The sequence below is a fragment of the Mustela lutreola genome, chromosome 13, assembly GCF_030435805.1.
Source record: "Mustela lutreola isolate mMusLut2 chromosome 13, mMusLut2.pri, whole genome shotgun sequence".
NCBI classification, from domain to species: Eukaryota; Metazoa; Chordata; class Mammalia; order Carnivora; family Mustelidae; genus Mustela; species Mustela lutreola.
In genome coordinates this window covers 12499888-12514326 of record NC_081302.1, presented here as the reverse complement: position 1 = coordinate 12514326, position 14439 = coordinate 12499888, and the positions used below count along the sequence as shown (strand labels likewise).

The following is a 14439-nucleotide window of genomic DNA, read 5'->3' as shown; positions in this document are numbered from 1 at the left end:
ACGGCAGCGCCGTTGAGAAAGCATCCTGCAGGATGAAGAAATGAGACCCTGAAAGGACAATCTAAACTTTATTAACTAGATCTTTTTCCTGGATCTCTCCTCCAGAATTGATTCTGACTCTCCAATTTCTAGGGAAACCTGTAAACTCTCTTCTGTCAAGTTCTACTTCATTTTCAGCAGGTGACGGACTCTGTTTCAAGCATGTACTTACTGCATTTGTTTGTAGCGCTGATGTAATTGTTTATAAACTGGGACAGAGTGTGCATGTCACGATCCCACACTGTGGACAGATTAACCCAAACTCTGGATCTAAGGGGGCGCGCTCTTTTCGGCTGTGTACGTCCTTGCTTGCGGAGCTGCTGCAGACGAGCGTTTTAAGTGCTGTGACGTCATAGAGGGTCATTGTTAAAGGCGGTTTTATTGTACGCTTCTGCTTTTTCAGAAACTTCTGCTTGTCTTCAGGTGTGGCCTGGCTCTCAGCGCTGGTAAGGGAGCGCTGTGGGCTGCCCGTGTTCCCGGGCCCCGGGCAGGATTTTATTTCAAGGATGTGCTCTATACCCATGCTTTTCAGTGTCCTTCTTAGATTTGCCTTCCGTTCTCCTGCCGCTCACTTTGAGCAGTGGTCACACTACAAAAAATGAAGTAACCCTAAACGGGCTGGTTGCTGGGCTGGTCTGATTGAAAATAGGATTGAAAATAGGGCTAAAAGGCAGCCTCAAACTGAAAACCCGTACGAATGGACAGCAGAGTGGGCTATCCAAGGTATCATCTTTACCTGATTTTGAAGTAATCACACAAGAGTAAACCAGGGAGCCAGTTCAAAAGGGAGCAGTAGGTCTGAATATTCTGGAGTGCTACATCAGTAATAATAGCCCAAGGAGGGTCTGGTCTCCAAACAAGATCTGAAAAAACAGAAGCCCTCCTTTTATTTCTGGAACCTCATTCCTCATTGAAGTCAGATGAGGGAATAAGCATGAAGGCTCATGGCCAGTTAGCACTGGTGAGTGATGGTTTCCATGTGGGGTCTCTGGTCTTCTTGTAGGTGTTTCTGGCCATGTGCAATGGTCACGTGACTAGCGCTGTTGTGGACGGTAGCCCAGCCCGATGTGCTTCCTTGTCGAAAGAAAACCATCCTTCATTATTTCCCTTTTCGTGTTTTCCCTCCAAGTAACCTTTCCAGAGCAGTTTTCCTTTACAGCGTTTGGAAGATGTCGGTTCTCTATACTTCCGCTGTATACTTTGAGCAACAATGTCTTGAAATAAAAAATATATTCAAAGCGGCTTTAGAATCTAGACCCTAGCACATGGTTATTTTTGTTAAAAGATCGTGCTATTGCGGTCTCCCCGCGAGAAGTGATCTTAAGAGGATTTCATTCACGTATCTGCTCAGCATGGACACCTGCTACGGATCATGCTGATCGAACGAACAAAACCAGACATCCGTATGCTCATGGAGTCTGTGCGCTAATGGAGCAGAACAACCATGTATAAGAAACATTATAAAGAAATACTGTTTCAGATGCTAGAGAGTGGTAAAGTGAAAAATGAGAAGCAGGAAAAGAAGTTAAGGAGACTGGGGGCAAATTACAGTTGAGGGTGGTTTGGGTGAGCCCTGTTGAGACATGACATTGGCACAGAGATTTGAAAGAGGCAAGGGAATTATGCATGTACATTTTTAAGGAGAAGGTTTTGGAGGCAGAGGGAACAACCAGTGCAAAGGCCCTGAGGTAGGTATATACTTGATAGGCTGAGAACGGCAGACAGTCCTGTGTGGCTAGACTGGAGTGAGCAGGAGGAGAACACTTGGATGTGGCTTCAGACAGGCGACAGGGGAGGAGCAGATTCTCTGGGGCCTTGTTTTCCATTGCAAAGACCCTGATGCCGAGTTTGGAGGAGGAATGACACAGATGATTTAGTGGAAGATGGCTCTTTCTGATAGAACTGACCTGAGAAACTATTTGGGAACTATTTATTTAGTAACTCAAATGGTAATCAGAAGTACAGAGGCCAGATGCAGCAAAGAAATACAAGGAAGCTGAAAAAAAATTTCATCAAGGTATTGCAACAGGTGAATTTGAAAAGATTGTCATAGAACATAAGCTGTGTGTTTTCCAAGTCCTGAGTGTCATGGAGGACTGTGAGTGTGTGCATGAATCAGAATGGTTGGAGGATTTTTTTCCAAACACTTCTCACATGCAAGATTCTAGATATGTACAGGTTAGAGGGTGTGGATGGTTTTAAGTTTCCGGATGAACCTCAGAATCGTTGCTGTTCCAGAATTAGCTCCTAGAAATAGCTCCTGACTTGATCATCATTTCTTTTTACTAGGTTTGTAAGAACTGAAAGAATCTGATGTAAACCATGCAGAATGATCTTGTCTGCCAACATTGGTTTATTAGCAAGGAGCTTGTTGCCTGATAATTTAAAGGAAAACAGTTTTATTCACACTCTTTCAGCCTTTCTAGTGGACCATCCATATTTTTGGATTTGCTGTCTGTACTTTTTCTATATACTCAATTATGAAGACTATACTTTCAGGGATCATTTCTATAGTTTGTTAATTATGAGCTTTTTCCTAAACCTAGAGTTTTTATGCTTAGGCTTTGTCTTACTCTGGCAAGCTGGTGGCAGGAAGGACGGGTCATCCACAGTGAACACACAGAACTTGCTTGCTTTTTAGGGTTTTCTAGTTTGTCCCCTCTGCCCCTTATTCCCATTATCTCATTCCTCAACCCCTCCTCAGAAGATTGTGGAATATAATTGCAAATATGTTTTATTTTATAGCGGTTCATGTGCCGTAAACCTTAAAATGGGGTTTAAAGGGAGTTTTCTTAGATATCAAAAGGTGGAAAAACTTGGAAAAGCCTGCAACCATAAACAAAGCCTCTTTCTAAATGCTGACATCAATTCCTGTCATTTTATGTGTTTACCCCATTGAATTCTCAGGCCTGCCTCCCTAGGAGGCATTATTGTTCCATTATTCAGTTGGGAAAATCAGTGCCCAGGCAGGCCATGTAACTTGCCACATAGGCAAACGACAAGCCAGGCATCGAAGTCCTATCCTAAAGACTCTGGAACCTTGGTCCAGCACCCCCCCCCCCCATTCTGTGCTGTTCCCAAATGTAATCTCACACATTTTTATACCTAGCAGTAATAGCTTCATCCATTGGAAATATATAAGTTTGCTGTCTATCTTTATAAATATATTGTGTACTTTGTTTATAATTAAAACATTCTTTTGAGTCCTTGACTTTTTCTCCCCCTAATTTGCCATTCCCTATAATAGATTACCAGTCCTTTTGGATATTTTCCCATTATAAAATACACCTAACATAAATTTATACCATGTTAAGCATTTTTAAATGTACGGTTCAGTGGCATTAAGTACATTCACTGTGTTGTACAGCCATTACCACCATTCATCTCCAGAATTCTCTTCCATCTTCCCAAACTGAACTCTGTACCCCTGAAACAATAACTCTCCATCCCTGTTCCACCCCAAGCCCCTGGGAAATAGCATTTCATTTTCTGTGACTACCTTCAGTCTCTTGTTAGATACCTTTTGTTACCTTTGTTACATATTTGTAAGTTTCTTTGTGCTAAATCTGGAGCCTCTCTGTTTACACTGATCGGAGCTGTCCAGTTTTTCTTTTACTTTATTCTTTTTCTTTTTTTTGCTTTCCAGTTTTTCAAAGGAGAAGTACAGTTGACCCTTGAACAATGCAGGAAGGGTGTCAGCCCTCTGTTTGGTTGAAAAGTACATTGTGTATGACTTTTGACTTCCGTAACTACTAGCCTCCTGTAGCTTCTTACAGATAACATAAACAGTGGATTGACACATATGTTACATTGTATATACATTATATACTGTATTCTTATAATAAAGTAAGCCTGAGGGAGAAAGTTACTAAGAAAACACACTTATAGTATGGTACTGTATTTATTGAAAAAATCTGCATATAAGTAGTCTCATGAAGTTCAAAATCATGTTATTCAAAGGTCAGCTGTACTAACTCAAGTTAAAACTCTGACCTCCTTGTAGACATGCATGCCTGGAGCTCCTGCCCACTTGGATCCCAGTTGCTAATGTGCTTAATAGGATAGTAAACCTGAAAAGTACTTGAAGAATGAAAAGTAAATAGTATTTATTTGGGACGTTTTCTGGGGATGCCAGAGCTGAGAATTCTTAAATTGACCTGAAAGCTGTGTTTTTCACACCTCAGTTGACCTATTTTTAATGCATAAAAAGTAATTTAAGGGTCCTTTTTCAGGATGAGAAAATGTTCCCGTTCTCCTACTAACTGAAAAACACTAAAAATGTTTTCTGTTGAAAGCATCTGTAAACATTTAAAATAATTTTTTGTTCATTTAATGTTCCTGGAAGTTGTCCAAGAACCTTGGAGATTGGTTTGAGGGGAAAAGTTGTGTTTAAAAAACTTAGTAGAAGTAATCTGCCTGCAGGGGAAGAGAGATGCGAACTGGGAAACTCATATTAGTTCAAGGTTTCGTTTTACAGCGTTTTTATCCTTCTGTTAGAATATTAAGCTAAATTCAATAAAATATTTACTTTCCATCTTACTTTGGAATAATAATTTTGGAGGCTAAGTGCATGATATCAGGTGTATTTCCAGAAAGTTCAGGCTCCATGCACTGAATTAAGTTTTGAGGCTTAATTAGATCACTGAGCCCAAGGGGAGAGAGAGCATTTTTCTTTTGCTGGGAAGGATCTAATGCTTTCTCCTGGAGCTTTCGTGATCTGGGTTTTACTTGCCTGATTCATTATTTGTGTGATATGTTATTCCCTGACTACTGAATATTTTTTTAAACGTCAAGATTGTCTTATTTCGATAAATTTTAGAATTTTTTTCTTCATCACCTTCAGAAAGGGATCCAAGGACAATGAATTGCTCAGGGTCAAGAGCAGAGAAACCCAGCTCTAGGAATGGCCGAATTCTCCATACATGTTTTTCCTGTTTTGCTCGTTGCCTTAAGCACTCGCCGCGCATGCGCACGTGAAGTCCCGGTGCCACGGAAGGGGAGTGACTTCTATACTAACAACGCTGTGGTTACAATGTAGCCAAATTACAGCCGAGGAGCTGAAAGCACCCATTCTCTTCTTGACTTGGAGCCCGGGCTCTGATATCCAGTCTGAAGTGTGTTTAATGGGTGTTCGGATCACTGGGGCTCAGTGCGGCGGGGAACAAGGAAGGCAGTGTCTTCTCAGACAGTGTGGCCACCCTTGGAGCCACGGCGGGAGGAAGAATCACCGCGTTTGTGGACGCATAGATGGGCAGGCCTACACGGTGGGCTTCATTCTTCCAGAATGAAAGCCTTGTCCCCGCTCCCAGGCTTCCGTGTTTCAAGTTGTAGTTCCTGTTCTTGATCTGGTTCGTATCTCACAGCGATGGTGATCACAGTGTCTGCTAATGAGGCCGCCGCCACTTTCCTGTTGGGCTTTTGTGTCCTTTTCTCCACCCCACCCCCACATCATACTTATTACCTGGTAGAGTTTACTGAGCCCTGGGTACCATCCTAAGAGCTTGAGGTATGGTAACTCACATATTCCTCCTCACAAACCCTATGAAGTGGTTTGGAGATTACGCCCTTTTTTTTTTTTTTTAAGATTTTATTTATTTATTTGACAGAGAAAGATCACAAGTAGGTAGAGAGGCAGGCAGAGAGCGAGAGGGAAGCAGGCTCCCCACTGAGCAGAGAGCCCAATGCGGGACTCGATCCCAGGACCCTGAGATCATGACCTGAGCTGAAGGCAGTGGCCCAACCCACTGAGCCACCCAGGCGCCCCAGATTACGCCCATTTTACAGAAGAGGTAAGGGAGGCCCAAAGAGTAACTTGCCCAAGGTCACACTGCCATGGAACAGAGTTATGGGATTTGCAAGAAGGCAGGTGTCTTCAGAGTTTGTATTCTTAAAATTAAAAAAAAAATTTTTTTATCTTAGAGAGCAAGTGGGATGGGGAGCAGCGCAGAGGGACAGGCAGAGAATCTCAAGCAGATGGTGCTGAGTGTGGAGCCCAACGAGGGGCTCTCTCACAACCCTGAGATCATGACCTGAGCTGAAACCAAGAGCCAGAGGCTTAAGCAGCTGAGCCACCTAGGTGCCCCCGGGTTTGTATTCCAAATGATGACACTGTGCTACCTTTCTCCATCACCCAAGGGGTGGAGAAACAGCATGAGAATCATCTCGCACGTTTCAGTTGTCTCATTTCCGTGTTAACCAAGGAGCCCTGCCTCTGCAGTGGAAAATTATGGTTGGCTTATGTGCCACTCGGCCTAGCATGCTGGGGCTATGCCTTACTATGGTCATCCTAGCTGTGTCCTACCATGTGGCCTACTAGCCCGCTTCGGTGCCTCTAGTTAGAACTCTGGGAAAGCACCAGCCTCTTTCCTTGTTTTTTTCGGCAAGTTTTCCCCAGGACAATTGGGAGTCCTCAAAATTGCAAGTATATATAGGTCTTGAAAGGGACAAGGGGGAAAATGGAGAGACTCTGGGGCACAACCATTAGGAGCAGCGTCTCCAAACAAGGTTTGAATCCCAGCTCCACAGCCCGTGAGTGTGTGATCTTGGCAAGTCTGGTACCTCCAGCCTGGAGTGCCCCAGGGCAGGTAGCTTTGTGGAGGTGCAGTTATGCAGCTGAGACTGAAGGGATCTCTCCATCTTGGGGTGAGCCCTGGGGCCATTGCATCTGGCCTCCAGTATCTTTATTGACGCCTAACAAGCCGCCAGCCATTATTATTGCTGTCCTGGAGGGGAGAATGGTAGGGACTCTGTTCTGGCTTCTCGTGTGCTGTCAAGAAGTCCCAAGCCCTGATTGTGATTCACCTGCCTTTCCTTCCCTCTGGTAAGAATCTTCTTTTTCTTCTTTGGGTTCCAAAATGACCCAGATATTTGCCTTGAAATTGATTGTGTTCATTCATTCTGTGTGATACTCTCTGGCCCTTTGCAACCTAGAAGGTTGGACTCTTTCATTCTGGAGAATTTCCTTGCATTGAGCTTGCACCATATCCTCTGCTCTTGGGTCTGGATAGAAGTCGCATTGGTCAGACATTGGGACTCTTGAGCTGAAGCCATAAACTCAGTGCCATCTCTTGGTCAGGATGTTTTATTTCTAGGAGTTTTCACCTATATCTGTAATCTCTTCCAGTGAAAGTATTTCTGTGCTGCTCTTTTTTTCATCTTAGATTTTTTAGAGCTCTTAATTGCTATACAAATATTCCTTATTATAACCCTCTAGGTTTGTTTGTTTTTTTTGTTTTGTTTTCTTTCTTTCTTTCTTTCTTTCTTTTTTTTTTTTTTTTAGGTATAAACTCCTGGCTATATGGGGATACAAATTGCAGTGTTTTAACAAGGGTTTTCCTCTAGTCTGCATTATCAGAAGTGGCTGGCATCTCCCATTTCTGACCTTTGGGAGGGGGGCTGGCTCTGTGTAATGTGGCCATTTGCCGACTGCTTACTCTCTTTCCTCTGCTCTGTTATTAGGTTTCAGTGTTGTTGTCTGTCCTCCTCTAGAATTTGGGGGACCCCTCTCACCTGCTGTCACTTCTCTCATTTTCTTCTCTTTCTTTTTTTTTAATGTATGTATTCCTCTTTTTCCTTTTTCTGTTCTCTACTGTTCTTTTTGAAGTGGGGTTTCTGGATGTAGTGGAGATGCATGTATTGAGTTGGCCATATTTAGCCACAGACTGACATTTTTTTCATCTCTTATATTAAGCTCTGTCTGGCAGTGGCCTTGTGCTAAATTTTCTAAGAAAAACATGCATTTATGGACGGTTAGGTGGGTTCCTGTGTAATTTCTGAAATTGTACTCTCCTTGAACTTCTGCTTCATCAGAAGCTCCTGAGCCCGTTTCACGTCCCTCTGACCTGACAGGTGGAAGGCTCTCAAAAGAGACAATATTTCTTAAAAAGGATTTCAATTCTAGAACCCGTTCACATCTAAAGCAACAGCTGTGAGAAAGGGAATATATTTTAACAGCAGGAAAGATTAATTACCTTCTATAATTAGTCTACTACTTGCTGAGTGTATGTGATGATCAAGTTAGAGGAATTCTGCCAGAGTTCTTGTTATTCTAAATCTGCTTATTGGCTTATTATTTCCTTGTAATCTCATTTATCCAAAAGGGACTATTCTGGGCATAACTGTGTTGTCTCTGCTCCCATACAGCAGAGGGATGGGTATGAGTTTGCTAGAGCTGCTGTGACTAAGAATCACAAAATTGTGTATTGGGGGGGGGGGTGCTTCACACAACAAATTTAATCTCTCTCAGTTCTGGAGCCCACAAGTTCCAAATCTAGGTGTCTTCAGAGCCATGCTCCCTCCAAGACTGGGTAGAATCCTTCTTTGCTTCTTCCACCTTCTGGCGGAAGTGTGGGGGGATGTTCATCCTTGGCGTTCCCTGGTTAATAGTCCCATCACTCCAGTCTCTGCCTCTGTCCCCACGGGGCCTTCTCCCAGTGTGTCTTTCTTCACACCATCTTCTTAGAAGGGACTGGTCCTACTGGTTTAGGCCCAATGCGAATGAGCTCATCTTAACCTGACTCCATCTTGAGGACCCTGTTTCCAAATAAGGTCACATTCACAGGTACTGGGAGTTAGGACTTCAACATATCTTTTTGAGGGACATAGTTCAGCCCATAAACATAAGTTTGGCACCACTTTTTCCCCCCTACAGTTAAGCTTCTAGCTTGATGTTCGCCTTGTATAGAAATCAGAGAGACCACAAAACCAGCCAGCTAGCCCTGCCTGTAGAGGACCCGAGTGTCATTCAGTAGCAACTGATTAGGGACACTGGGTGGCTCAGTCTGTGAAACATTTGCCCTCAGCTCAGGTCATGGTCCTGGGAGAGCACCCCCGTCGGGCTCCCTGCGCAACGGGAAGCCTGCTTCTCCCTCCCCTTCTGCCAGTCCTCCTGCTCGTGCATGCACACTCTCTCTCAAATAAATAATTTTTTTTTTTATAAAAAAGTAGTAACTGACCCCTGTGATGAGCATCTTGCCACTCAAAGCACAATCTTTGTCCCAGCAGCCACCGCTCTGGGAGCCTGTTGGGAAAATGGTGACCTTGGGGCCTCGCCCCATTCCCCAAGAATCAGCACTTGCAGCTGGTTAGGTTGATTGGCGGGATTGAAAACCGGAAGTACCGTGCTGAATCACCCCCAGTGGGGCCCCGGGGTGGCCTCTGCATCAGGAGGTGTCCTTCCATGGCACACTGATGGGGTAGCCAGGTTTCCTGTGCCCTGACGTTGCAGAGGCATGCCTCCGCCTCAGTGTCCACTCATTCCCGCACCAGCCATGCTCGAAATGAACATCTTCCCTTCACAGCAGGAGCAGCAGTGATGGAGAACTTCTTCCTCTGTACCAGAGCCTTTGCTCACCACTTTGCAATCATCATTTTAATGTTTACACTGATCTTGGGGTATAGATGATATCATCTCCACACCTCTCATTGACTCCCGCGTCCTGTGGACTGAGTCATGCTTCCCCAACTCTCCATTCGTATACTGAAGACGGAACTTTCTTTGTGGCTATCCTGAGAGTAGGGAAGCAATGAAGGTCAAATGAAGCTAGCTATAAGGGCAAAACCCTCAGTAGGATTAGTGTTCTTGGAGGAAGAGACACTGGAGAGTTCTCTTTCTAACATGGTACGTCGCATTCTCTTTCTCTCTAACATGGTATGTCGCGTAATATTCGGGTTTAGCTGGTTTCTTGTTGGAAATACTTGTATTGATTTCTGTTTGTGCAGCATCTAAGCCCAGTGCCTGTAGGCTCCTCAAGCCTGCAGCATCAGTTGTATCCACCCACCTGGTCAAAAAGTAGCCAAGGGCCATGAGGAAATCTATGGGATTCTAATGCCCTACAATTAGGGTTGTTGAAGGTTAGTGGGCTATAAGACTTTGAATCATATTCTACTAAGAGGTATTAAAGGTAAGAAAAAGGGACCAAGGCCTTAAAGAGAAGCCATTCTCTGCTGGATAAGAGCCAGTCCTGGTTGTCATGGTTACCTTAATCCTAAACCAGGAAGAGGAGGGAAGGAAACAAAACACTTCGAGAAACAGCTTTCTGAAGCCTCAGCAGATGCAAAGTTTTTAAACCTGGGCGAATGTTATCTTTATAGGTTCCTATCTAGGAGGTTGCTTTTGAAAGCTTAGAACTGTAGCTTGTATCAAGTAGGGGAAATTATTCGGAAGCTTGGAGGAAACAGAGAGAGGGAGGAAACTAGACCCTACCCCAGAAAGAACTGTCTTTATTCTTTTGGAAAAGGAAAAAAAAAATACTCCCACATAAAACTTTATGTAATAGAAAAAACCTAAAGGCATAGATAGATTTTTTTTTAAGGTACAATAAACGAAAGCAACTTTGATTCGCAATTTTTTAAAAAGATTTTATTTAGGTATTTGAGAGAGAGCAGGAGAGCACAAGCAGGGGAGCAGCAGAGGGAGAGGGAGAAGCAGGTTCCCCATGGAACAGGGAGCCCCATGCAGAGCTCCATCCCAGGATCCCAGGATCGTGACCGGAGCCGGAGCCGAAAGCAGACGCTTAATGACTGAGCCACCCAGGTGCCCCTGATTCACAATTTTTAATAGCTTAAAAAAACAAATTTGAATGTTCCTACTATTTGTTATTCAGTGTTTAGTGGCCATCCCCAAGAATGCAGACCTCCTCTTACAAAGTAATTTTATAGGATTCCATGAACAGCCAGTTCAAAATGGAGAGAATCAGCAGGGACGCCCAATATGAAATTAGTTAACTTGTTTGTGCAGGAGGCTACAATTCAGATGCCTTTTGGAGCATAATTAAAAGTAGCCAATAAGAAAAAAGTGGTGAAAATGCGATTATGTAGTTTCACTAATTGCTGATCTGTTCTCCAGAATAAAACATATAATTACTCTTGGGTGTCTTTTCTGTAAGGCACACACGTCCATAATTACTTTTCATCAAGACTGGCTGAGTGTGGGGTTGGCCAGACTGACCCTTACTTAGAGGCTATGGGGGTCTTAGAGGTTTTTTCCCCAGCCCCAATATAACACATAGGGATAATTAAAGAAGTCATTTGTCATAAGATCCTTTTCATATTAAACTTACTAATGTGTAGGTTTTCAGATGATGTGTATATTGGTTTCCTTTCCTCATGTAAGTAGCTTGTGCAACATTAAATAGAAATGTGTATCTTTTTTTTTTTTTAAGATTTTATTTATTTATTTGACAGACAGAGATCCCAAATAGGCAGAGAGGCAGGCAGAGACAGAGGAGGAAGCAGGCTCCCTGCTGAGTGGAGAGCCCAATGTGGGGCTCGATCCCAGGACCCTGGGATCATGACCTGAGCCGAAGGCAGAGGCTTTAACACACTGAGCCACCCAGGCTCCCCAAATGTGTGTGTATCTTAAAGTCAGCCCCTTGCCCCCCTTTGAGAAGAGACCTCTTCAGGTCAAAATTCCTCTGGGTCTAAGCTTTGTGCTCTGCTAGCTTTATCCACGCTGTTGGATATACTCCCTTCCCCAACTCACACTTCATCAACTTACGTCCAGATTTGTTTTAGCCAAAGGGCTGGTGGATTTATAGCTTTCTGAACCCCATTCCTGGCTCCTGGTGCAAAGCCTGCCCCAAATGCAAAATTTGCAGTTACTCAACAATGTTCATTTCCTGCCCAACACATAAAAGACCTCTTTGCACCGAGAAATCTTAGCCGATGTCGTGTGCGCCCACGTGGGTGTTCGCTCACTCTCCCCGTGTGGTCGGGCCTTCACAGCCACTCTTCGTGAACTAGTTCTACCCCTCAGTATTTTTCTAAGCTCTAACTCACCTTCTGGCTCGTAAAAAAAATTTGAAACAGACTATCATGCATCACCCCCTGTGGCTGTTTTCAGATATGAATCCCACTGCCCCTTTTTCTTATTTTTTTTCTTCTGCATTTTGCGCTGTGAGAAAACATCTGTAACGTGAAATTGACCAGTTTAGCCATGACATGTGCAACTCAGTGCCACTAAGTACACTCACCAACACCACCATTTATTTTACATTCTGTGATTTGATTTCTTGTTTTGTGGTTTTTTTTAAAAAAATTTAAATTCTAGTTAATTAACATATACTGTGATGTGAGTTTGAACAAAATTACTTTGAGTGTGAAGTTCCAAAAAAATCCACTGGATACAAGCAATGAGGAACGATGTTGCAAACTGTCAGAGTAGATCCAACGTGGGAAGTACAGGAGGGGTGATTTCTCTTCGAGAATGGGAATGAAATCTTTTCTCTCTTTGTTAGACATCCCTGTTTTTCTCATGAGTCCTGCCATCAGCGCACGTGGGATAATTTTACCAGTGGTTTTTGAACCAGGCACCGGAAGAGCCCGGTGAGGTTGGTATTCCCTGTGGCAAATACTGTATGCCTTCAGATAGCTGTGAATATCTTCTGGACTTCGGTGATGAGAATTCTAGGGATATAAAATGGCATCTGTTTAAAAAAAAGAAATGCTTATTGACTGGACACCGAAGCCTCTTTAATGACTCCTGCTAATGGACATGCCCATCATTGAACCTGTCAGCCTCTAGCTCTTTCTGTCCATTAGTCCCCTGGGTTACTATTTGGTTCCTGTAATGTTCCACTCTTCTCAGGGGGAAAGTGCACATGTAAAAGCAGTTACTGGAAATGACCATGTTTTGAGACGTTTTCCTTCCGGTGCTTGATCTGTGTGGTAGACTTGGGTCCATTTTATTAGTGTAGTGGGTCATTAGGAATCCACCAGGCAGAGGCACCTGGGTGGCTCAGTTGGTTAAGCCACTGCCTTTGGATCAGGTCATGATTTTGGAGTCCCAGGATCAAGTCCTGCATCGGGCTTCCCGCTCGGTGGGGAGTCTGCTTCCTCCTCTGACCATGCCCCCGTCTCGCGCTCTCTCTCATTCTCTCTCTTTCAAATAAATAAATAAAAATCTTGAAGAATAAAATAAAAAAAGGAATCCACCAAGCAGTGAAGAAAAACCAAGGCATATGGTTCTTAGTGTTGAGGGTAGGAATTGGGACCTTGTCTGTCCTGTGTTCCCTTTCCCTAGAGGTTCAGTAACTAGAAAGTGCTTGTACGGTACTGATTGCTGTGGGCATTTGGTCCAGCTGCTGTGCTGGACAGTAAGTCTATGAAGGTGAGTAAGGAGCCTAGAATTTAAGTGGAGACGCAAGCTCGTGTATACTTAACGATATAGAATACTGTGGAATGAGGAAGTTTTATTCATTTGTTTATTCACTTCCAAATTGGTTGGTCTGTAGGCACCACCGTGGATACAGAAGTTAACAAAACGCAACCTTTACCTTCCGTGTAGGTGAGGTGTGGGAGTGAGCTTGCGCAATGTGCTGGGAGAACCTAGGGAAGAAAGTCCTAAATTCTGCCGTACTTGGGGTGGGAGGGACGAGGAGTGGGACCAGGGGTTCCACAGCCACAGAAAGGATACGGAATCATGGGTCGATGACTTTACGTCCCCACAAAACCTGCACGCACGTATTTATAGCAGTTTTATTCTTCCTCATCAACACTTGGATGGTCATCAAGATGACTTTCGGGGTGCTTGGGTGCCTCAGTCATTAGGCATCTGCATTCAGCTCCGGTCATGATCCCAGGGTCCTGGGATCAAGCCCTGCTTCGGGCTCCTTGCTCAGCGGGGAGCCTGCTTCCCCCTCTCCTGCTCCTCCTTTATCGCTTGCTCTCTCTCTCTCTCTCTCTCTCTGTCAAATAAATAAATAAAATCTTAAAAAAAAAAAAAAGATGTAATGGATAAACTGTGGTACATTCATGTAAGGGAACGTTATTTAGCAGTTAAAAAAAAAAAACGAACCAAGATGCCATGAAAAGACATCCAGGGACCTAAGTGCATACACTTGAGCAAAGGAAGCCAATCTGGGAAGGCTACATGCCATGTGGTTCCCACTGTATGACATTCTGGAAGAGGCAGACAGTGGAGGCAGCAAAAGGACCAGTGATAGCCAGGAGTCGGAGGTTGGGGGAGTAAGGGTTGACTGGGTGGCACACGGTGGATTCTTAGGATGGTGAAACTATCCTCTGTGACCCTGTGATGGCAAAGATGTGATCTGATACATTCATCAAGATGTCTGGACCTCTAGAATGCAGAGTGAACCCTGGTGTAGAGTGTGGGCTCGGGGTGCCGATAATATGTCGATCATGTGTCCGTGTTGGCTCAGCTGTGGTTACAGATGGATCGATACAGGGTTAACAATAAGGGATCCGGTGTGTGTGTGGTGAGAAGAGCTGTGTGGGGATTCTCTGTGTCTTGTCTTCAATTTCCTATCAGTCTAAAACTGCTCTAAATAAATTAAGTGTGTGTGTATGTGTGTGTGTGTGTGTGTGTGTGTGTGTGTATTTATTTATTTATTTTTAAGAAAGGGGGTGGTGCGTGGGATTGGGGTGGGCAGGGGAAAATGG

The 14439-nt window shown here is 43.9% G+C and overlaps 1 protein-coding gene and 1 pseudogene across 4 annotated transcripts in view; both read left to right on the top strand.

Annotated features, from left to right (window-relative positions):
• The window catches only part of FARP1 (FERM, ARH/RhoGEF and pleckstrin domain protein 1), a 272243-nt gene that overhangs the window by 162255 nt on the left and 95549 nt on the right, over positions 1 to 14439 (top strand). The gene's annotated exons all lie outside the window — the stretch shown is intronic.
• On the top strand, positions 2523 to 2602 carry LOC131814253 (small nucleolar RNA U3; annotated as a pseudogene).